The following is a 22,980-nucleotide window of genomic DNA, read 5'->3' as shown; positions in this document are numbered from 1 at the left end:
AACGGCTGCATCTTGTCGTGCGGTCTCTGATGCTCGGCCTTGACCTTCCTTCAAGTCAAGCACCGCTCGAAGTACCAAGCCACATCCCGCTTCATGCAGGGCCACCAATAGTCCAGACGAAGATCCCTATACATCTTCGTCGCCCGGGATGAATGGAGAATCGAGATTTGTGCGCCTCCTCCATCAACACCTGGCGCATGCCTCCGAGGTACGGCACCCATACCCTGCGGTGTAATGACAATAATCCCCTGCTATCATAATCGAAGGAGGAAACCTGACCCACTATGCGCTCACTCTTTCGATGTTCCTCCTTCATGGCCTCCTGTTGGGCCTCCCGAATCCGCTCCAAAAGCGGGGTCACCACTGTCATCCGCATGCAAATATCCCTGATCGGCGCCGCCTTGCGGCTAAGCGCATCGGCCACCACATTGGCCTTCCCCGGGTGGTAAAGGATCTCACAATCATAATCCTTTACCATATCGAGCCACCGATGCTGCCTCATGTTCAGAGTCGGCTGCTCCATGAGGTACCTCAAACTCTCGTGGTCCGTGTAAATGGTACACCGAACCCCATAGAGGTAATGTTGCCAAATCGTGAGGGCGAAGACCACCGCCCCCCAACTCTAAATTGTGCGTCGGGTAGTTCGCCTCGTGAGGCTTCAGCTGCCTCGAAGCGTAGGCAATGACATGACCTCTCTGCATCAGCACCGCGCCCAACCCCGAAATGGACACGTCACAATATACCACAAAATCCTCTACGCCCTCTGGCAGGGCTAAGATTGGCGCCTTGCACAATCTCTGTCTCAGGACCTCGAATGCTGCCTGCTGCTCAGGCCCCCATCGAAAGACCACGGCTTTCTTAATCAGTCGCGTCAGGGGTACGACTATCTTGGAGAAGTCCTGAATGAATCTTCGATAGTAGCCCGCTAATCCCAGGAAACTCTGAATCTCGGATGGAGACTTCGGAACCTCCCATCTCATCACGGCCTCCACCTTGTCTGGGTCTACTGAAATTCCGTTCTGGTTGACAAGGTGCCCAAGAAACTGCACCTCGCGCAACCAAAACTCACATTTGGAGAATTTGGTGTACAAGCTTTCCCTCCTCAAGGTCTCCAAAACCTCTCTCAGATGCTCCTCGTGCTCCTCCTGCGTATTGGAATAAACCAAGATGTCATCAATGAAAACTATCATAGACCGATCCAGCATCGGTCTACATACGCGGTTCATGAGGTCCATGAACACGGTAGGAGCATTGGTGAGCCCGAACGGCATCACCACGAACTCATAGTGGCCGTAACGCGTCCGAAAAGCGGTCTTTTGTACATCCACCTCTCTGACCCTCATCTGATGATAACCTGAACGCAAATCAATCTTGGAGAACCAAGATGCTCCCTGCAACTAATCAAAAAGGTCATCAATCATCGGGATTAGGTAACGGTTCTTCACTGTTACCTTATTCAGCTCCCGATAATCAATACACATCCGATGCGACCCGTCCTTCTTCTTCACAAACAGGATCGGGGCTCCCCAGGGTGAACTGCTTGGTCGAATAAATCCCTTGTCTAGCAGCTCCTGCAACTGCATAGACAACTCCTGCATCTCGGGAGGAGCCAATCGATAGGGCGCCTTGGCTATCAGAGCCGCAGCAGGAACTAGGTCGATCCTGAACTCTACCTGACGCTCCGGAGATATTTCAGGATGCTCCTCCGGGAACACATCAGCGTAGTCTCGCACCACTGGAACCTCGCTCACCGTCACCTTACCCGCCTCCTGGGTATCCATAACGTACGCGATGTATCCCGCGCAACCCTGCTAAAGGCAGCGCCCAGCCCTTGCTGCTGAACATACTGTGGGTCCACGTTGTGGCCTCTCTCCGTGGATCACCAACTCTCCCCCACTCGGGGTCCTGATCCGCACCAGCTGCTGTGCGCAATCTATCACCGCCCTATTAGGGCTCAACCAATCCATGCCTATAATCACCTTGTTCCCACGCAACGGAATGGGAACCAAATCCACCAAGTAACGCTCCTCAAACAACCTTAGAACACAATCCCTGAACACTGCTGATGCTCGTACTGATCGATCATAGGCAATCTCCACCTCTAAAGGGCAATCCAACATGCCCGAAGACTCAGTAAACCTCTTGCTAAGCGCAAGGGAAACAAATGACCGGGTGGCACCCGAGTCAAACAATACTTGGACATGAATACCGTTCACATGGAACGATCCTAATGCATATATACAGAGCACATATCAATATCATAACATCATAAAAAAGATAAAGGGAAAGAATCATACCCGTCACCACATCGGGTGCGGCGCGTGCCTCCTCTGTCGTCAGCTGAAACGCCCGACTCCTCACCACTGGAGCCTCTGCCTTGCCCTGCCGGCCATCTGTAATCCGCAGGGTAGCTGGAGTCGGCGCCTTAACCGGCGCTGATGCTGTCAACTGGGGGCAATTGGCCCTCTTGTGGCCCCTCTGGTTGCAGTGGAAACACAGCAACTCAGATGTCTGAACAACTGAGACAGGAGCAAGACAATCCCTGCTAAAGCGCCCCGTCTTGCTGCACTTGTAGCAGCCTGATGATCCCAACCTACATGTTCCCTCATGCGACGTGCTGCATTTCCCGCAGCGGCCCGGCCCTCCTTGGCCTTTCGGCCTCACATCTGATCCTTTGGGCTTCTTCCCCGAAGCCCCAACCACCTGCCCCGCCTCTGCCTTTCTCTTCCGAATGTGCTCTAAGTCAATCTCCCTTTCCCTCGCCTTGGCAATCATGGACTCTAGGGTAGGGCAAGTTGAAAAGCTAACATGCTCCCGGATGTCGGCCCGTAGCATGTCATGATAGCGGGTCCTCCTCATATCCTCATCTCCCGCATACTGGGGCACCAGCAATGCCCTCTCCCGGAACTTGGCGGTGATCTCCGTCGTCTGTCGCATATCCAAGAACTCCCTAGCCAGCTGCTGAAGCTCGACAGCCGGCGCGAACTCTGACTTGAACCTGGTCGCGAAGTCCGACCAATTCATAGCCTTGACAGCCGAGGCTCCCAACGAGTCACCCACGGACTCCCACCAATCTCTCGCTCGATCTCGTAAACACCCTTCTGTGAACCTCACCTTCGACCCCTCAGGGCAGAAGCTAATCATCTGTGCAGACTCAATGTATGCAATCTATCGTCTGGCAGCTATGGGGTCCTTTTCCCCGTGTAAATCCGGCGCCCCACTGCCCCGGAAGTCCTTAAAGGACAGTGTGCGAGATCCTGACTGGCCAGATGCCATGTCGCTCCTGAACGCCCTGAGGCGGTCCTCCATCAGCTCAACTATCCCTTCCTTGATCGACCCGAAAATGATGGGAGTCGACTCAAGGATGCCTCTGGTGATCTCTGACGCGATGAACTCGCATAGCCTCTCGTCTACTGGCTCGGAACCTGATCCCGAACCCGACCCCTCTCCGGAACTGCCACCAGCTGGCCTCTGGCGTAGTACCACCATTCTGCAATACACACAGACAACCATTAGTGATACTGATACCCCTAAGGAATAAAATCTATTTCAAGTTCCTTGGTCTTGCCTCAGCCTTCCTTAGTTCGGGTACGGATCCTCTGCTTTCAGTAGTATGGGCCCATACTACCTTCCACATCTATCCGTACCTTCTCCAAGGACTACCTTGACTCCACCAGGTCCCTTTTACTACCGCTGATCACTGCTATACTCATCCTAGGCTTATCCTAGGAGACCTCTGACTCCACCCAACCCAGTCCTCAGCTGCTGAAGGCCTCTTATAATGCCACTTAGCCATTACCTGAATACGATCACATGCAACGAGGCTCGGATAATCCTTCAATTAAGGGACTCATCCCTACCACGGTTAGGACCCAAACAAGAGCTACGTGATAGGGTCGAGTCCAACACTCTGAGATTATTCAACCCTGGTCACCTACGACTTTAACGTATTCACCTAACAACTAACTCTCATCACTCAAGGCCCTCATAGCACAAAGCAACAGCATTCGGATAAAAGGGAAACAATCTCAAGCAACTCTATCCTCATAACAGGAACTGTACTAGCATATGATGTTAAGCTCATACTATCAGGCATAACCTAGTCAGGCTATCCTACTGTTGTCTACTCAATTCTAGCATGCAGTTTTCATACACTGAGGCACATAGAGCAGGCACATAAGGCATCACTCCTAGATCCTTAGTCCTATTCTAGCATGCAGTTCTACTGAAACTGATAAACATAACATAGGCTTGTATGGGTACTTTGGGGAATACTTACTTGAGCTCGGCCGTTCGCGCACATCACACACTTTTTTCCTTCTTAAAACCCTTTACTTAGCTTTTAGAAAACATTTTCTTCTTTAAATTCTTTTAATCCCTCGATTTGAGTTTAGACACCCCCAAAGGTGTGTCCGAATCCCTCAAACCAGGGCTCAGATACCAACTTGTAACGTCCCAAAATACGAGCCAAAAATTTCATTTTTTTAAAACATATACTAGGTAAAACATTAGAAATAAAACGTTCACCGATCATAACATTTAATAAAAGATACCGCATGTCTGGAAAATATTTTCATAAAACATAATAAATGTCAGAGTACAAATCCCCAGGAAGATCTCATGGTGCGGAATACGAGGCATGTGTGTGATGGGCTGCTACCGCGCCAGCTCCTTCCCCTTCGAAGAAGAGGTACCTGAAACCAAAACTGAAAACTGTAAGCACGAAGCTTAGTGAGTTCCCCCATAACACCTCATACCATACAAACATACAATGAACAGCTAGGAGATACGGGCCTCACCCACACTCATGAAGATACGGGCCTCGCCCACACTCCGTTAGCTGGGAGATACGGGCCTCGCCCACACTCCGCTATCTGGGAGATACGGGCCTCGCCCACACTCCACTCTCAGAGAGATACGGGCCTCGCCCACACTTAGCTGCTAAACCAAAATATACAAGTATCACACAGACAACGAGTATAGATAATTCTATCATACTGGCATATATCATAATCAACTCAACCAAGAGATACGGGCTCGGCCCACACTCCAATACTAACATATCGTCTATACGGGCCGGTCTTGGTGCCTTAGACCCGTTACTACTGGAAGGAAGCTCACCTCGAAGAGTAGCTACCGAAGGTCTGACTGCTAGACGTCTGGCTGCTGCACCGGTAATCCTCCGGCTACAAACCCATAAACGTAGATTAGCCACTCATAAATACCCTTAGGTCAATTGATTGACCCATCCCTGGTCCAAGGTCAACTCTTGGTCAAAGCCAACTTCCAGTTAACTGGACTCGCCGAGTCGTGGCACAGACTCGCCGAGTCCTTCTCCTACTAACCCGGTCATACTCGCCAAGTCCCTCTTTCCACTCCCTGAGTCACTATTGACTCACTACTCGGGACTATGGAACCGACTCGTGGTCAGACTCACTGAGTCCGAGAGCAACTCGCCGAGTTCCAAGAGTAGGTCTCCTACTCGCTTCCAATCCTCACCAGAACATCCGCAAGAGGATTTGGGGTTTTGGGACTACGTTACACTGTTAACCCCGCGTGCAGATACGAAGGGTTGGACATTCAACACTTAAATCCCCTCTTACTCAGTGAAAGTTCATATGACTCGCCGAGTTTGAAGAACAACTCGGCGAGTTCCAGGCAATCTTCATAGGACTCGCCGAGTTGCTCTTCCAACTCGCCGAGTCTAAGACCATCTTCATAGAACTCGCCGACTTCCACTTTGGGACTCGCCGAGTCCCTATGACCCACTTCCCATACAGACCAAAACTGAGACATGTAACGCTTCTAGCCCATAGATTTATGCTCCTAGGGCATGCTTATCACGTAAAGTTGCAAACTTTACGTGCATGCATGACCCTATGGCTCACGAAGGCAAATCCAAGCTCTTTAAGGGGTCATACACTCAATAGGGACCTCAATATCCCCAACCACAGAGACTTTATACTTCTAGGATGTCCATAAGGTCCCAATCTGAAGTCTTTTCAAAACTTAAAGCATAAATACATGGAATTAAAGTTTTAGGGCTTGAAACCACTAATTTGGGACAAAAAAGGGATCCAACGAACTAATGATCAAGGTAAGAACTTTTCTACCTGAATGGAAGCTTCTCATAGTGTAGATCCCGGATCTACCTCCCCTCCTTGCACACTTCAACCTCCTCTTGCTTTCTCTAAGCTCCAATCCTTCTCCACAAGGCCATAATCACTCTTAAGAACAATATGGGGGCTAGGGTTTCTCTCTACAGCTCTCTGGAAGTGTTAGGACTAAAGAGGCCAAGTTAGAGCATTTAAATAGGGTGCAAATGCCCGGATTAGGGTTTTTGTCCAAACAGGGTCTACTCGCCGAGTCCGGGGACCGACTCGCCGAGCACAAAGTTCAAACCCCGCGCCTTATCCCGCTCCTACTCGGCGAGTTGGTCCTTCAACTCGCCGAGTCCAAGGAAAAAATGCATAAAAATTAAATTATTAATCACAAGAAGTACGTACCAGGAACCAGGTGCTACATCCTTACCTTGCTTGGTCTCGAGACTGCTGATGTCTCAGATCATATAGAGGCTACAGAGAGTATTATCCCATACCCTGCTACCCCACCTCTTCCTTCTACTATCATTCTTCCTGAGGGTACCGCAACCCCTTCTGCCACTACACTTTCTAACATTTCTCAACGGAGAAAATCTGTGGCTTCCAAAAAGAAAGGTACCACACCCAAGAAGAAAGCCCCAAAACCAACCTCACCTTCTAAGAAACGAAAAGCCAAAACCACCACTGTATCGAGCAGTGATTCTGATTATGATAGACAACCCATAGCTATCCTCAAGAAAAGAAAGACAACCGAAATCACTGGCCAATCGCTGATCAACTCATGGGTCAATCCGCACCGCAGGCTGCTAGATGAAGACTACACTCCCCATCTCACTTATGTTGAACCACCATCCGATGGTTATTGGGATATTCTAATCTCTCCCAATGCCAAGGATTTTGCTGTCTTTGAATCCTTCAACCGCAGTCTTCCTGATCACAAGCGTTTGTCGATGGAATTTGAAAGACTCACTCGCTTCTATGCGAAGCATGGCTCTTCAATGGAAAACGTATGGTCTAACGATAGACCATCCGCAGTAAAAAACTACAAGATGCGGAAGTTCATGAAAGCAGACTTTGCTCAATTCACTCTTACCAGAAGAGAGCATGACTACATACGCACCCAGGCAGACTTCCCCTGCATGAACCCTGAAGAAATATTTCTCATTGCCAGAGTTTTTCAGAACAAAACAGAGAAGCATCCGAAGATGCAGATTGCTCTTGACAAAGCCAAATCCTTTCTTAGGGACACTATTTGCGACTTTGCCAAAATAGATGCGGACATCGACCCCACCATACTCAAGAAATTTGACCTTCCACCACTTGAACCAGTGCCAATGCTTACTGAAGGCTATGAAGAAAGATCTCTAGGTGCAACCAACTTCCTGGAACTTGGCATCATATTCAAATGGAAGACAGACAATGTCAAATACTTCATTCTGATGAATGACATGCACCGCCTGCCCAATAAGCAACTTGACATCTGCAAGACCGCAGTAGAAAGATCAAAGCACACTACTGCTGAAGTCAAGTTTGAGATTAAAAGAAGAATCACTTGGCTGGAAAATGTTAGAAAATTTTAGTGGATTTTGATCAAGTTCCTCAAACTTGATAACTGAACCGGAGTTAAAGAGGTCACTTAGGGGGAAATTGTTGAATCATAAAAGTGACCCTGTTGAACTCAACTACCGAAACCTTCACTTTACTACCGCAACGGTTCAGCTCCCGCAGGCAATCAAGCACCCGGAGTCAATTCTACAACTGTAACCGCAACCGTTCTCCATCAGCAACCATCTCAGCATCCGGAGTCATCAAGTCTATTTCTTTTACTTATCCTATGTAATGTACTCTATTATCCAGCATGCCTTGCACGCCTGCTTATAGAGTAGTTTGTTTCAGAGTCTCTATAAATAGAGACTCATTCTTTGTATCAAAACTACCTCTTTCTACGACTTCTTACTACACTCTCTACTTCTAAGTGTGAACTCTTAACTTCTTAATACATAAGATTTCTCCTTCAATCATCTCTCTTATCTTCTTCATTTCTCTATCTTATTACTCTTCACACTCAAACTGCTACTGGAACATAACCTCTCTTCGGAGTAAGTCTTCTAGACTTAATCACTAAACTTGATCTTGCTTACTAACTCGGAGTGAATGCATTCCTTGTTATGAATCAGTTTAAGTGTATTCTTGATATAACAACTGTTGTCATTTACATTTCTTTACTTTCCGCAACTAACTATCTAACTATCTAACTATATTATTGTTGAGCTTTTAGATCCTTTGAGATTAACTATATTCCGCAATATACTTGTACTAACGTTTGTTCAAGTGTGTCTCCAAGTTTTTCTCTCAACACACCTACATGCTCATTGCTGCTGAATCAGCAATGATTTGGCGCACCGGAAAAGCAAAGTTGATTGGTGAATCTACCTTCCAGACCTCTATGGATATAGGCAATGGCAACGAAAGACATGTCATGATCGAAAAGTTTGATCATAAGAGAAAGGAAAAGTCTGAAGTAGTTCCATGTGCTGTTCCAAAAGAGTCAATTTGCTTTTATTGCCAAGAGAAGGGGCGTTGGAGACGAAGTTGCCCTATTTACCTAAGAGATCTAAGAGATGGGAGAGTCAAAACGTATGGCTCTGCTTTAGGTAAAATCCATTAACTAACTCTCTTAAGTTCCTATTCTAGATTCTTAATACATGATGTGATAAGATTACATTTCGATCTCTTGTAGGATCAAAGAAAAGGAGAGGAAGCTTAAGGGAAGAAGTGAGCGGAATCTAATCGTGAAGAAATGGATTTCGATCGCATTACTTGAAGATTAGAATCTTGAGCTACTACTTGGAGTTAGAAAAGATTGCTAAGAAATATGTATTAATATAGTTTTCGATGAGTTGCATTGTAAGGACAAATTTTTCCATAATAAAATAAAATTTTGTTTATTTATCCTTACAATGGCATGCATGAAAAATTGATGTTTGAAGATTTCTATTATTAGCAATAATGGATTTGATTCTTAATTATGTTATTTTTGGAAATGTCAAGAATTTACCAAATAGGGAGAGTTTCTCATTGTCGAAGTTTCGATTGGACAGAAACTTGGAATCATGCAACGTGTATGATGAATGAAAAACTTTTACATTTGGAAATTAGACTAATTCATTGACAAAGTGTCAAGTGAAGGACTAAGAGATCGAGTACACAAAGTTGTGTGTTGATCAAGTCCCCCACAAGAGTAACAAAGATATTCGTCATGATTTACTAAAAGTTTTAGTAAATATGATTATACTTATAAGATTAAGTGTAATTCTGAATTGATTAAAAGAGTTTAAATCAATAGTGGAACGAATAAGAAGAATCAAGTAGGCAGAAAGATAAAAGTTTCTCTATTCTAAGAAGAAGGGAGAGTACCTTTTATTATGTTTTATGATAGGTCTTAATGATTAAGAACCATATCTCAATTGATCCTCTAAGTGAGTCTTAGTACAATTGTATGTTTGAGAAGAGGAATCAAGAATTGAAGAAATGGTTAAATCAAGAAGTCAATCATACTTCGTTCCAAAACAAGTCTTAGAGTTAAGATTGTGACATTGAGTGACAAGTCTTAAGAAGGTTTATAACATTCATCAAATGTAGAATTTGGAAAAAGGTTTTCTTATTCTTACACATTTGAAATTGGTAAGTTGTGATGTCTTGGATTAGACAAAGACCAACGAGGACCAATTTTGTGAAAAGCTACACTAACTCTTGAATATTTGTTTGTCAAGAAATGTTTATTGACAAGAGAATATTATATGTCAAGGAGTCAGTGGGAGTCTTAATGGTCTTGAAAGGGTTCAAGAACAAATCAAATAAACCTTATCGAACATCACTAGCACACGACTTGAGGTTTACAACCTATCGTGTTGACACTATCTTGTTTCTGTGCCGTTCCAATCGAGTTAATTATGCATATGAGTTCTATGAGTTCTCATTTGAACGCATAAAAGGCAAGCACCTTGATCAATGAAAAGTACATTGATAGGAAAGGGTGAGCTGCTTAACTACTTGGAAGACATGGTGAGCACTCGTGTTACCATAAGGCAATAAATCAAGATTGAGAAGGTTCGGTCCATATGAGTTTGAATTTTTCGTAAACTTTGGTTTTGACAAATTCACATGGATAGGAACACATACACCATTAAAATCTAAGTGTCATAAGATTCCCTCCTTCATGAAAATGACTGTGAGGAAATGCTTTCACTAAGAGAGATTTTAAGAAGATAGTGATTGTGAAAATTGGATTCTCGAATTCGATTATGGTTACGATATCCCTTTCCATGATTCGAATTGTGAGATTTGGCAATTAGTTTGAATTGTTTAGACACACATGTGAGCTATATAAGGCAAAAGTGTATAAGTTTGAGAAGCTTAGATAAAAGGATTATCAAAGCATTAGAAATAATAACTTAAGAAATTCAATAGGTATTGTTTTTCTGGAAGTTAAGCTATTTTCTGAATACATGTCAAAGATAGTGGGAGCATAAGTGTTATGCTTATATGAAAATAATCATCATGATAGTGGGAGCATAAATGTTGTGCTTGTATGATTATTAAGGTAAGTATTGCAAGTTAGCAATATTAATTATAGAAAACAAGAGTTATACCTTGCAAAGTCGTAAGGATTGAAAAGTTTTTTTGCTATAATTAAGGGAGAGAATATTATGCTTCATTTCAAATCTAAAGGCTTAGGTTGTGGAATGTTAATAAATTTAGTCAAGGATACATAGTGCGTTCTTAAATTTCGATTATGATTATGGCATCCCTATTCATAGTTCGAATTGTGAGAACGTGACACATAAAATATTATGGCAAAAGATTGATAAAGTATCGTATCTTTATGTAAGATATGATGCATCGTGTCCCATACGCTTCGGGTATAGGATTAATTGCAAATGCTATAATATTTGAACATTCTAAAATTTTCCAAATGTCTAGCGCATTTAGAGGGAAAAAGGACAAGAATTGGTTTTTGAATAAGATAATTAAACAACTATCAAAGGACGATCCAAATTTCGTCGAGGATTGGTCGCTTGTGAGTAGTTGGAAGTATAGTATTGGATGGACCATATCGACATTATTATGAATACATAAGATTCTATTAAGAATGAGTTGTCGTATGGCAAATATGGAAATGTTTCCATATTGGGAGTTGGATATTGAGAGTCTATGTCTAGATTAGAAAATTTTATGCAAAAGGATGTTTAAAGGAATGTACTTTGAGTGAGAGACATCATATCTATAGAATTGTTTCTGAGAGAGATTGGCCAAGTCTTGATGATTTTGAGCTATGAATTTACGAAAGGATCATTGCATAAAATGTTAGAATCTAGCATATTCTATAAGTGGCAAGAATTTGATATTCTTACACTTGTGATAGGGATTGGGAGTTGTGAAATGAGTGTGATTGGAAATGTGTTCATTTGACCTATTTCACAAAGTAAGGACCATAGGTAAACATTGTTTGCATGTTAAGAGCATGGGACAAGTGTAGTAATAATTCAAGTAAGAATGAGTAATCAATATGGTAATAGATAAAAGGTGTTTTATTTATACTCAAAAGTTTGGGGCCATATGGGATTAGTATTATTCTTGTGTTTCACTTTGCATGTTTTGACTTCCTGAATAATTTAATTGGTTCAGAACAGTAAAATTATTCGAACGGACCACAGTCGTTCATATGTTGGAAGTAGATATGAATGAAGACTGTCGTGAATTGGTATGTGGATTGTCTAAAGTGTATTAGACATAAGCAAATGTTTGCTGCAACGTTCATGAGTGCTTATGAATATGATTTGAGCATTGGATTAAACCCACGCTCACCTGGATCACTTCATGGATTTTATCACGAGTGATTGGTGAGACGATAACATCTTATATTCTTGAAACCAAGATGTGTGAGTTGTATCTTGCGAATCGGTTGCACAAAGATGTGTGAGTTGTATCTTGCGAATCGGTTGCACATTGATAATATGTAAACGCACCAGTAACTTCGTGTTATAAAACATATTGTTGTGTGTGATTCGGTAAGTAAGTGCAAGCAAGCATTGAATCAAAGTTTATCCGTTCCTTTTATCCAAAGTAGGATAAAAGCGATATCTTTAGGCCCCTCGATGATTTAGTGATGGCACCTAAGCGCTTGGCCGAGCCGGGACTAATTTGATGTGATCAATTGTAGTCTGTTGTCAGTCGTCATAAATCGGAAGTCGGGAAATAGTATAGAGGGAATGATTAAGTTCATGTCTCATATCTATACGATATCTAGAATGGATGAATATATGATCCCTTATCTAAAGGACACGCGTATCTGATAAGATCAGAGTTGACAACGGCTTTGGAAAGCTACGATTGCAGATCAGGATCTGAAGTCATATGCAGAATAGTTATTAGACTTATCCAAGTGGGAGATTGTTGGATTAGCGTCTAAGTCCATAACTATTTTGGTATGTACTTGACCCGATGGTGCATGGTCCTTTTGGGTTGCCTTCACCAAAGCAACTTGATAGGATGAATTATGGAGAGAAAGGATTAATTATGATTTATTAATATATTATGAGAATAATATATTAAAGGAGAAATCATATTGTTTAATTAATATTAGTCAAGAAATAATTGATAATTAATTTTGTGGCTAAAAGAGATTAATTAAACTTAAGGGATTGGAACTGTAATTATAAGATAATTGCATTTGGGCTATGGATCACCTTGGAATAATAGGTTGGACGAATTCTATGGGGAAACCCATTAGAAATCGTCCAAGGGTTATTCTAAAAGGGTCCATGGGCTGCTTAGGGCTTAAGCAGTCAAATTAGGTTTTCCTAGTTGAAAACCCTAATAGCCTACATGTATATATAGTACCCTTAAGCCGCAAAAACGTGGCTAAGAGTTTCTCTAGGGTTTTGGACGTTCTTGGGCAGCCTCCTCTCTCCTTATTCTTCATCCTCTTGCTCTTGGTGTTTGTGAGCCATTAGAGGAGTGACAATTGTGACTCTAAGCTTTCTAAAGTCATTGTAAGGACGAATTGAGATTTTGATTGCTACATAACAATCAAAGGTAATTCTCTAAACCCTAATTTCAGTTTATAGTATGTTAAATCTAAGATTGTAAGTCTTGGATACATTGCATGTACAATAGAGAAACCTAGATCCAAGCATTAGGGTTTGTATGAGCACATAGGGTTGTTCTTATGTATAAAACCCATCAGCTACAACATTCATGAGTACTCATAAGGGTTGAGTATTGGATTCAATCCACGCTCACTTGCATCACTTCATGGAATTTATCTCGAGTGATCGTGAGACGGTAATATCATATAAATCTTCAAACCTAGAGATATGAATTGTTGACTATGAGTTGGTTATTCATTGATTGTAAGAAAACGCATTGGTAACTCGATGTTATAAAAATGTGCCTTTATGAATAATTCAACAAGTAGTTAGTACAAGCATATCAGTCAAAGTTTATCTGTTCCTTCTAGAAATAGAAGCGATATTTGGGCCCTTCGATGATTTGGTTTTGACCTATGTACCGGGCCCGGTCAGAACCTAATCGATGTGTTCAACTTAGTTCTATGTCGAAACAAATCAGAGATCGAGAAACAAATGCTGGACAATAAGTAAGACCATGTTCCATGTGTTTGTCTGGCTGATATCATGAGAACAGAGGATTATATGATCACTTATCTTAAATGGCGTATCATCATCATCTCAGTTCTGAGAGACTTTTAAAGAGCTACGATTGCTAGTCGGATTTTGAAGTGATAATTGCAAATATAGTTAATAGACTTATCCAAGTGGGAGACTATTGAATATAGTGTCTAAGTCCATAACTTTATTTGGTATGTATTTGACCCGAACCGGCATGGTCCATTTGGGTTGCATGGCATTGCAATACTTGGATAGACAAAATGAGACAAAGTACACATGTGATTATTAATATATTATAAGTTCTAATATATTAATAATAGTATTATTTAATTAGTATTGATCAAGTATTAATCTAGTATTAATTTGGTGATCAAAGTGAGACTAATTAAATATATAGGGTTGATTATGACAATCATCAATTCTTTTATGGTGGATTAATGATCCATGGTTTATGGGTTTGGTTATAACCATATGGAGCTCCATGGATAGTCCATGGATAGTCCATGGGAGTTACAAACCCATGGGTCATGAGAAATGAGAGAAAGTACACTTGTGATTATTAATATATTGTAAGTTCTAATATATTAATAATAGTATTATTTAATTAGTATTGATCAAGTATTAATCTAGTATTAATTTGGTGATCAAAGTGAGACTAATTAAATATATAGGGTTGATTATGACAATCATCAATTCTTTTATGGTGGGTTAATGATCCATGGTTTATGGGTTTGGTTATAACCATATGGAGCTCCATGGATAGTCCATGGGAGTTACAAACCCATGGGTCATGAGAAATGAAGAGTCATGACAATTAGGGTTTACATTTGTAACTCCTAATTATGACACACTATAAAAGAAACCCTATAGCATGCAAAATCGGCACTAGAGGGCATAACCGATTTTCAAGTGTAAGAAGTATTCTCTCAAGTTATTCCAAGTTTTGTGGTGTTTTGTGAAGCATTTGAGGCACAACATTTGGGGTACTAGGCTCACAAAGTCTTGAAGGAATCCAAGCAACAACAAGGTATGTATTTCTACTAGTTTTTATGTTTTATGTAATCCCCATGCAATGCTATTTAGGAAATAACCTTGAAAAAGAAATTTACATGTATATAGAGAAAACATAGATTCAAGGTTATTAGGGTTGCATGTACACTTAGGAAGTGTTAGAATGCTCAAAACCCATTAAAAAATTCCCTCATCGGCTTTGACGTCAAACTTGTTTCGGTTCTCTTTGGAATTGCAAATGAAGCACCTTGAACCGAACACGTGGAAAAATTTAACGTTGGGCATTCAATTGTTCAGAATTTCATATGGAGTGATGCAAAATCGTTTGTTGAGTAAGGATCGGTTCTGAGTATAGCACGCGGTTGCAACTGCATCAGCCTAGAAGTATAGCGGAACAGAAGCGAAGCTTAGCATGGTTCGGGCTGCCTCACATAAAGAACGATTTCGTCTTTCAACAATCCCATTCTGTTGTGGTGTATAGGGGGGAGAGAACTTGTGAGATATCCCCTTTTCGGCCAGAAATTCCTCAAAATCTTTATTCTTGAATTCAAGCCCATTGTCGCTTCTAATATTTCTCACCAGCTTTCGCAGCTGCACTTCCAATTGCTTGATGAATTTCTTCAACTTGGGAGTTGCGTCTGATTTCTGTTTAAGAAAGAAAACCCAGGTGAAGCGTGAAAAATCATCTACTATGACAAGAATTAACTTACTACCACCGAAGCTTTCGATAGCCGAAGGTCCACATAAGTCAATATACAGAAGTTCAAGAGCTTCAATAATCTTTGTATTGATACGTGTAGGATGGCTCTTTCTACTTTGTTTGCCCATCTCACACGCTGCACACAGATGTTCCTTATCAAACTTGAGAAGAGGAAGGCCTCGAACATGATTACCATGTACCAACTTATTGATGTCTTTGAAGTTCAGGTGCGATAGACGTTGATGCCATAACCAACTTTCATCAGTGTTCGCCTTTGTCAGCAGGCATATTGCTGGTTTTCCTCGAATTGGGTTGAGATTTAAAGGATACATCTCTCCCTTGCATTAAAACTTCAACAGAACCCTTTTTGATTGCTTCTCAATTATTTCTGATCCCTCATCATCGAATGAAACCTTCAAACCAGTTCCCACAACTAATTGTGATACACTGACGAGGTTATGCTGTAATCCTTCCACATAAGCTACTTTTCGAATAGAGAAGTCTCCATTGGTTATCATTCCATATCCTTTGATTGTGTCATAAGAGTTATTTCCATACTTCACACATCCACCATCCTTAAGGGACCAAAACTCCCTCAGCTCTTACCTCCTTCCTGTCATGTGACGCGAGCAGCCAATGTCTATGTACCATTCGTCATCGAACTACTCGTCACTTATAACCTGCAAATTCAAGCAGATTTAGGAACCCAAAGTTTCTTGGGCCCTAGTGAGTCTTTTACAAAAAAAGGAATAGCAGTAGAAATATCAACCAAATAAGTTCTTTTTATTAGAGTTGTTTGGTCTTTTCTTTTGATAGTATACACCTTGATTTTGTTTTTATCTTGTTTAAATTTTGGTGTATGAGATGGTGTGTTGTTAGATGGTTTTGGGATATTCTTTTTAATCCTAGGGTTAGCTGACGTTTTCTTATTATTGATATTAGAATCTGAATCAAGCTTTCCCTTTCCTTTGATGCCCTTCACTGAATTCAAATTTCTTTGGGAATAGGAAGGACCGAAACTTGACTTTCGGTTGTTAGCCTTGGCGTTGTGACCGAAATTTGACGTTCGGTTCATAGCGATGGTGTTGGAACCGAAACTAGACGTTCAGTTCTGATCTTTGGAATAGTAGGAGCTTGGACTAAAATTTTCTTTTAGATTTTCCTTTTCTTTGGCAATTGACTCTTTCTTGGAAGGAACGTAGTTGGGGTTTTGAGATTGCCAATAACGTTTTCGCTCATTCAGATTTTCATGTATCTTTGATTTCTTTGGCGTTTTTGTTCAGCTAACTCCTCCTGAGATTTGTGAATATTGAAGCTTGATTTTGGCTTCACCTTTTGAGTTTCGACATTCTTGGAAGGAACATTCGGTGTTTTCTTTGGTTCTTCAGGTATCTCTTTTGTTCCACTTGTGCTTGGTTTGTCAAAACTTGAGGGTTTGTTGATAGGTTATGCAATGTATCTACCTTTTACCCTCCATGATGTTTGTTCCGATAAGTCGATGGTTTCGTCTGCGTTATCAATAGGGCTAACCAGAAATAATTGTTGCACCCTTCAGCATTGTCTTTGTCAACCAAGATTTTCAATTTTGTTGTTTGTTTTGCAGTGACCCCTGTAACAGCATATACCTGATTTGGCACAGTTTGAACCTTTTGATAAATTATTGCTTTCTCTTTGAGTTTTTGTGGCTTGTCCTTTGATAGGAGAGTGTATTCAACCGAGTTTTCAGATATGAGGGGTTTCTCATTCTAGGTTTCGCTTTTCATAAACTCAGAACAGTCAACCACGTCTTCCACCGAGATTTCGCTCATCTCATTTTCCTCATCAAATTCAGACGTATTTTCGATATTCATTTTATGTTCTGAAATTAATTTGGCGTTAGATGAGTCAAATGATTGAATAGTCTCAGACTTAATTTTTAACCTATCATTTTCATCTAAAAGATTTTTGAGCATACACTTATGTTCCTTAGATTCAATGAAGGTTTCTATCTTGTCCAGTTCGATTTTATAAGCGATGGATATCTCTTCTGAGGGCATTATGGATTCACATTCAGCGATGACCTCATCATCCTTAAATTCAAGGATGGGTAAGATCATCTTATGAATCTTTTTCCCTATTTCACAACTTAAGTGCAACTGAACAATATTTGTATGTAAGCGCTTAGCAATTAAACAGAAAACATTCCTTTGTTTCAAAAACTTTAAATTGTCTCGTTGCAAATAAATAATTTCCTCCCTAGTCCTATTTAACTCCATCCCCTTCAGCTCAATCCACATCCTTATCTCCTCACTCTTTGAAGACACCCTGCTGAGTTGGTCAGTTAGGTTAGAGTTCGCTAAGCGAGTTTGCATGAGACTACCACTTAAGTTAGAGAATTTAAATTTTAATTCATTTAATTCTTCCTCATAATTTTTACTGGAACTTTAAGTGATTCAATGATGGATTGTACCTTTTTGATCATCCGATCACAGTCGTTGATCTTCTCACTCATAGGCTTGGCTGCAAAGCACTTGTCCTCGGTCAGGTTCGGCTCCTTACGCTCACTTTCAGTTGGTCTTCCAGCTGTAATCATCAAACACTTTCCAGCCGAACCTGTATCCTTCGCCACATAAGCTCTTCCATGTGTGGGCTTTCTCACTTCTTCATCCTCAGAATCGGTTGACCAGACTTCAACTCCACCAAACTCATCTTCATCCGTATTTTCCTGCACAATCAAGGCATTCATTGAATTATTGTTTCCTTCTTTTTCTTGATCTCTTCCAATTTTCTCACGTAATACGCCTCATCATCTTCACCATCTCTCTTCTCATCCATCTTCCTCAGCATGCAATCTTTGGAAAAGTGGTTCTTGCCATGACAGTAATTGCAGTTGAATCTAGAGTCTCCTACAAGCTTGCTCTCCTTCTTGCCGTCATCCTTTTGAGAAGTATTCTTCGCTTCATCTTTCACCTTCTCAGAACTGTAACTTCCCTGCCAGTTTTGGTTCTTACTGGCAGGGAACTTCTTTCGTGCAAACCTTTTTAGATTGGTGACCATCATTGCATACTCTTCGCTTGTAAGGTCACATTCAGACATATCTGACTCATCCTCTTCTTCTGCAACACTTTTGCCTTTTGAGGCAAGGGCTAACGATCCCACACCCAAAACTACCTTCGCCTCCTTGGTTACCACACTCTCATGGGATTTAAGTATGCCCACAAGTTTTGCTAGTGAATAAGATTTGAATTGTTCGTGATCTTTAACTGTTGAAACCACTGCCATCCATTCTAGTCTCAAACCATTCATGAAGGTTACCTTTTGCTCGATCAATTTTCTTTCTATACCATGCTTGATCATCTTGCTAAGGAGATAATTGAAGCGATCGAAGGTTTGTATCAGTTTCTCTTCAAGTTTCTGTTCGAAAACTCCAAATTCTGGGAGCAACAAGGTTTGAATAGAGTGTTCTAGATCTTCATCAGTTGAGTAGAGTTCTTTCAACCTATCCCAGATTTCTTTAGCCATCGTGCATGAACCAACTAACCGAAAAGTGTCAAATTGCAGAGCAAATCTGATCATTCTCATGGCTTTCACATTACATAACAACTTTTCCTTTTCATCCTGTGGCATCTTATCTACGTCCGCCACAAGCTTATTATATTCTTTTTGAGTCTTCACAGTCGTGTTCGTTCCAGAGTGAACAAACGGCCCTAGTGTGATTGCTTCCCAGATGAGATAACCATTATCTTCAGATCCAACCACGTAATCTTCAAAGTGATGCGCCCATACTTCATAGTCTTAAGTGTAAAGAATGGGAACCCTTGTAGTGGATCCAATGTTCTTAGAGATGTTTATGGGATTAGTTTGAGAATCTTCGTGAGACATGGTGAGCCTTTCCTTAGAACCGCTAGAATCTTACCTGTAAACTTGAGATTAGGGTTTTATCAAACACAAGAGTTACCGTCGACAGGAAGAAGACGACTTCTTTATATTCGATAAAAGCGGAAACCCTAAAGAATTCTTAATATAGAAGGAATGTGTATTGATCACACAATCTCCCGCTCGGATACCAATTGTTGGAACAATGTTCTTGTAGGATCGATAGATTCTAAGCAGAAAAACAATTAAAGACATAATGATGAACACATGAATAGTTTAACTGATGTCGAATGATTAAACTTTAACACCTCAGAAGAGCTCGATTAAGAACTTCGACTGTAGAGGTGTTTAGGGTTACAAAGCAATAATAACTATAATCACGTTCGTATCTAAGGCATACATGCATGCACTATTTATAGCTAAACCCTATAATAATTATGGATGGACAGGCCCAATCTGGATATACAATACTAAGCCCATGACGCAACATAACATACCCAACAGTTACCAATACCAATAATCATTCTCATTCTAGCATGGCATACCATATCAGGTCAATCTACCGCCGACTACTCTGCACTAGCATGCAAGTCTACCAGCTCATTTATCATATAAAGGCGTCTCTCCTAACCCTAACTATCATGCGATTCTCAGATTCATAAATCAAATCATATCTGATACATATATGGGTATTTTTGGGAAAATTACTTGAGCTCGGTTGATTGCATGCACCATACCCTTTCTTGTCTTAGAAAACCTTTTTGTTGAAAACATTTTCATTTGAAATTTTTTGAAAACTTTACAGATCCTTAGTTTAAGTTCAGACACACCTGAAGGTATCCCCGAATCCCTCAAACCAAGGCTCTGATACCAACTTGTAATGACCCAAAAATCAAAGGTAAAGATTTCATTTTTAATATAACTAAAACATTCATACCGTTTAATTCAACATTCCAAATCATAGTTAAGTAAATCATTTATCAGACTTTATCCCAAAATCATTCATTGCAGGAAATCATAGGTGTGTGCACTGTGATCAATCCGAGCTCTTCTTTTCCCAAATCGATGATACCTGAAACCAAAACTGTAAACCGTAAGCACAAAGCTTAGTGAGTCCCCCAGAGCATACCCCACACACAATCCACATAACGCATAGCATATTAGCTATAAAAGCTATCTCTACCACATAAGCCCTGCATATAATCATATAAAGAAACCATGGAAACCCTCCAGGGTCTTACACCTAGTGCCACGGGAACCCCCATGTGATCTTATCTGCCATGAGAACCCCCACATGGTCTTCCTGCCTTGGGAACCCCCACAAGGTCTTCCTTCCAAACAAAACATAATGCAAACTACACATATAAACATATGAGCTAAACATACAAACATATAAGGATGCACTGGAAACCCTCCAAGGTCTTACATCGGGTGCCACTGGAACCGCCACATGGTCTTAGCCCACTGCCATGGGAACCCCTACATGGTCTTAGCCTGGAAAGCCATGGGAACCCCCACATGGACTTATGTCTGACTGCCTAAGGAACCCCTTAGGGTCTTCCATGCAAGTATCACAAAGACATCTAGCATACCAAATACCACACAATCAACTAGCATATTGCATATATAACTATTTGCCATGGGAACCCCCGCATGGTCTTCACATAAATACCTAATGTATCAATAGAAAATTTGCAACAATCATCACAACTAAATAAATGGGCCGACCTTGGTGCCTTAGACCCATTGGTATGGTGAGAAGACTCACCTCGCACTGCAGAAGCTTCCCGCATGACTTCCTAAGTTCCTGCCCCGCCAGCTTCCTGAGCTGTCACTGCCATTCAATATACCCAATTAGCAATTGGGTCCCATACCATAATCCTTAATCCATGCATGGGGTAAAATGACCATTCTACTCCTGGCCTAGTATGATCCAAAACTAAGGCCCAATCCCAAAACAAAAGCCCGACACTATAATGTCCATAAGTCCTTTAATGGCCCAATTTACAAATTGGGCTCAAAACCATAATGGGCCTCCACAAATAAATATCAATCCCAAAACCTGATGGCCCAACAGGTCCCCAAAACACAAAGTCCATTGATTGGCCCAACCCGAGGCCCAAAACACACCAAACCCATAACTGATGAGTACACAGGGCGTACTCTTCTGTATGCCAAGCGTACTGACTGAATGGAGGGTACGTTGCGCTTACTTGCATGTACGCCCATCGTACCCCTCTTTTAAGCCACTTGTCCATTAAGTGCTTAATACTCTACTCCAGAAGCTACAATTGCATATCCAAGTCCTCTTCAACGTCTTAAACCATAAAGTTGCTTACTTGATGGTTTTGCATGTCCCACATAAGCTCGAACTCCAAAAATGATAATATACTTCCATGAAAATTGTCTTAACTCATGCATGAACCCATTAAGACCTCCAAGATGGCAACTTTCTGCCTTAGGGACTCATTTAACACTGAGAGTGACAACTCTAAGCCTAAGAATCAGATTTAAACCATAAAGTTTCATCCTTGGGACCAAAATGAACTAAAGCTCACAATGGTAGATCTAAGAGATGAAAGATCAAGTTCAAAGCTTTATACCTTCATCAAGCTGAGAATGAGTCCCAAAAGCCAGATCCATAAGCTCCTCCTTGATTCCCATCTTTGCAACAAGTTCCATCTTCTTGAAATGCACCAAAAACCACCCAAAATGCACCCACGGAGCTCATAACACTCTTAGATGAAGCTATCACTCGAAATTAGGGGTTAAGGCTCAGAGAATAAAAGGGAGGCGCACCCCCTTGGACATAAGGTGCTTTAAATAGTAAGCCAACCCTAAAAATTAAGGTTTTGGAGATCCTGGACGTACGTTAGGCGTAATCCCCGTACGTTGGTCGTATGTCTTTAGCACCCACGATACATTATCCAACACTACGTTCGGCGTACCCCAACTTATGCTGGCCGTAATCACCTGGCTACCACCTTGCATGCATGGGCTGAAATGCAAGCTTTTCCATTTAGGGACCAATTCTGCCAACAACTTCGAAGTACTACAACTTCTTCGTTCTAACTCTGTTTCCGACGAACTTTATATCCACGAAAAGGTGGCATGAAGCCCTACACTCCAAGCTACACCCCAAGCCTTAAAACCTTTCGAATAAAACCCGAGACCCATAAAAGACCGAATCATCAGATTACTCTTATACCCTTGGCCTCCGAAGACACAATCGAACACTTTCAAAACCGGGTTTTACAAATACCAAGCTGAGTAAGACTCGGACCCCGAGTACCGATGCCGAGATAGCAGAAATGAGTCGAGTGCCATATGATTCCACCGTTGTCTCGATTATGTACGCTATGATATGTACTCACCCTAATGTGGCTTTTGCATTGAGCATGGTAAGTCGATATCAAGGGAGCCCGGGTAGAGCTCATTGGACCGTAGTGAAGAACATTCTTAACTACCTACGAAGGACTAAGGACTAGGTCCTTACCCTTGGTGGGAGTGACTTGAGAGTGATAGGGTACAGTGATGCCATCTTATAGACTGACAAAGATAACTTCCGCTCTCAGCTGGGCTGGGTATTTACCCTGAATGGAGGAGCAATCACTTGGAGAAA

General features: G+C 41.5%; 1 pseudogene; it reads right to left on the bottom strand.

The window, feature by feature from the left end:
* Window positions 1-15,690, bottom strand: part of LOC145060044 (uncharacterized) — a 51,854-nt pseudogene extending 36,164 nt beyond the window's left edge.
* Window positions 15,691-22,980: the final 7,290 nt, after the last annotated feature.

The sequence above is a fragment of the Lactuca serriola genome, chromosome 6 (genome assembly GCF_051521515.1).
Source record: "Lactuca serriola cultivar US96UC23 chromosome 6, Lser_US96UC23_V15, whole genome shotgun sequence".
NCBI classification, from domain to species: domain Eukaryota; kingdom Viridiplantae; phylum Streptophyta; class Magnoliopsida; order Asterales; family Asteraceae; genus Lactuca; species Lactuca serriola.
The sequence above is the reverse complement of the archived record's forward strand: the minus strand, read 5'-3'. Positions and strand labels throughout refer to the sequence as shown.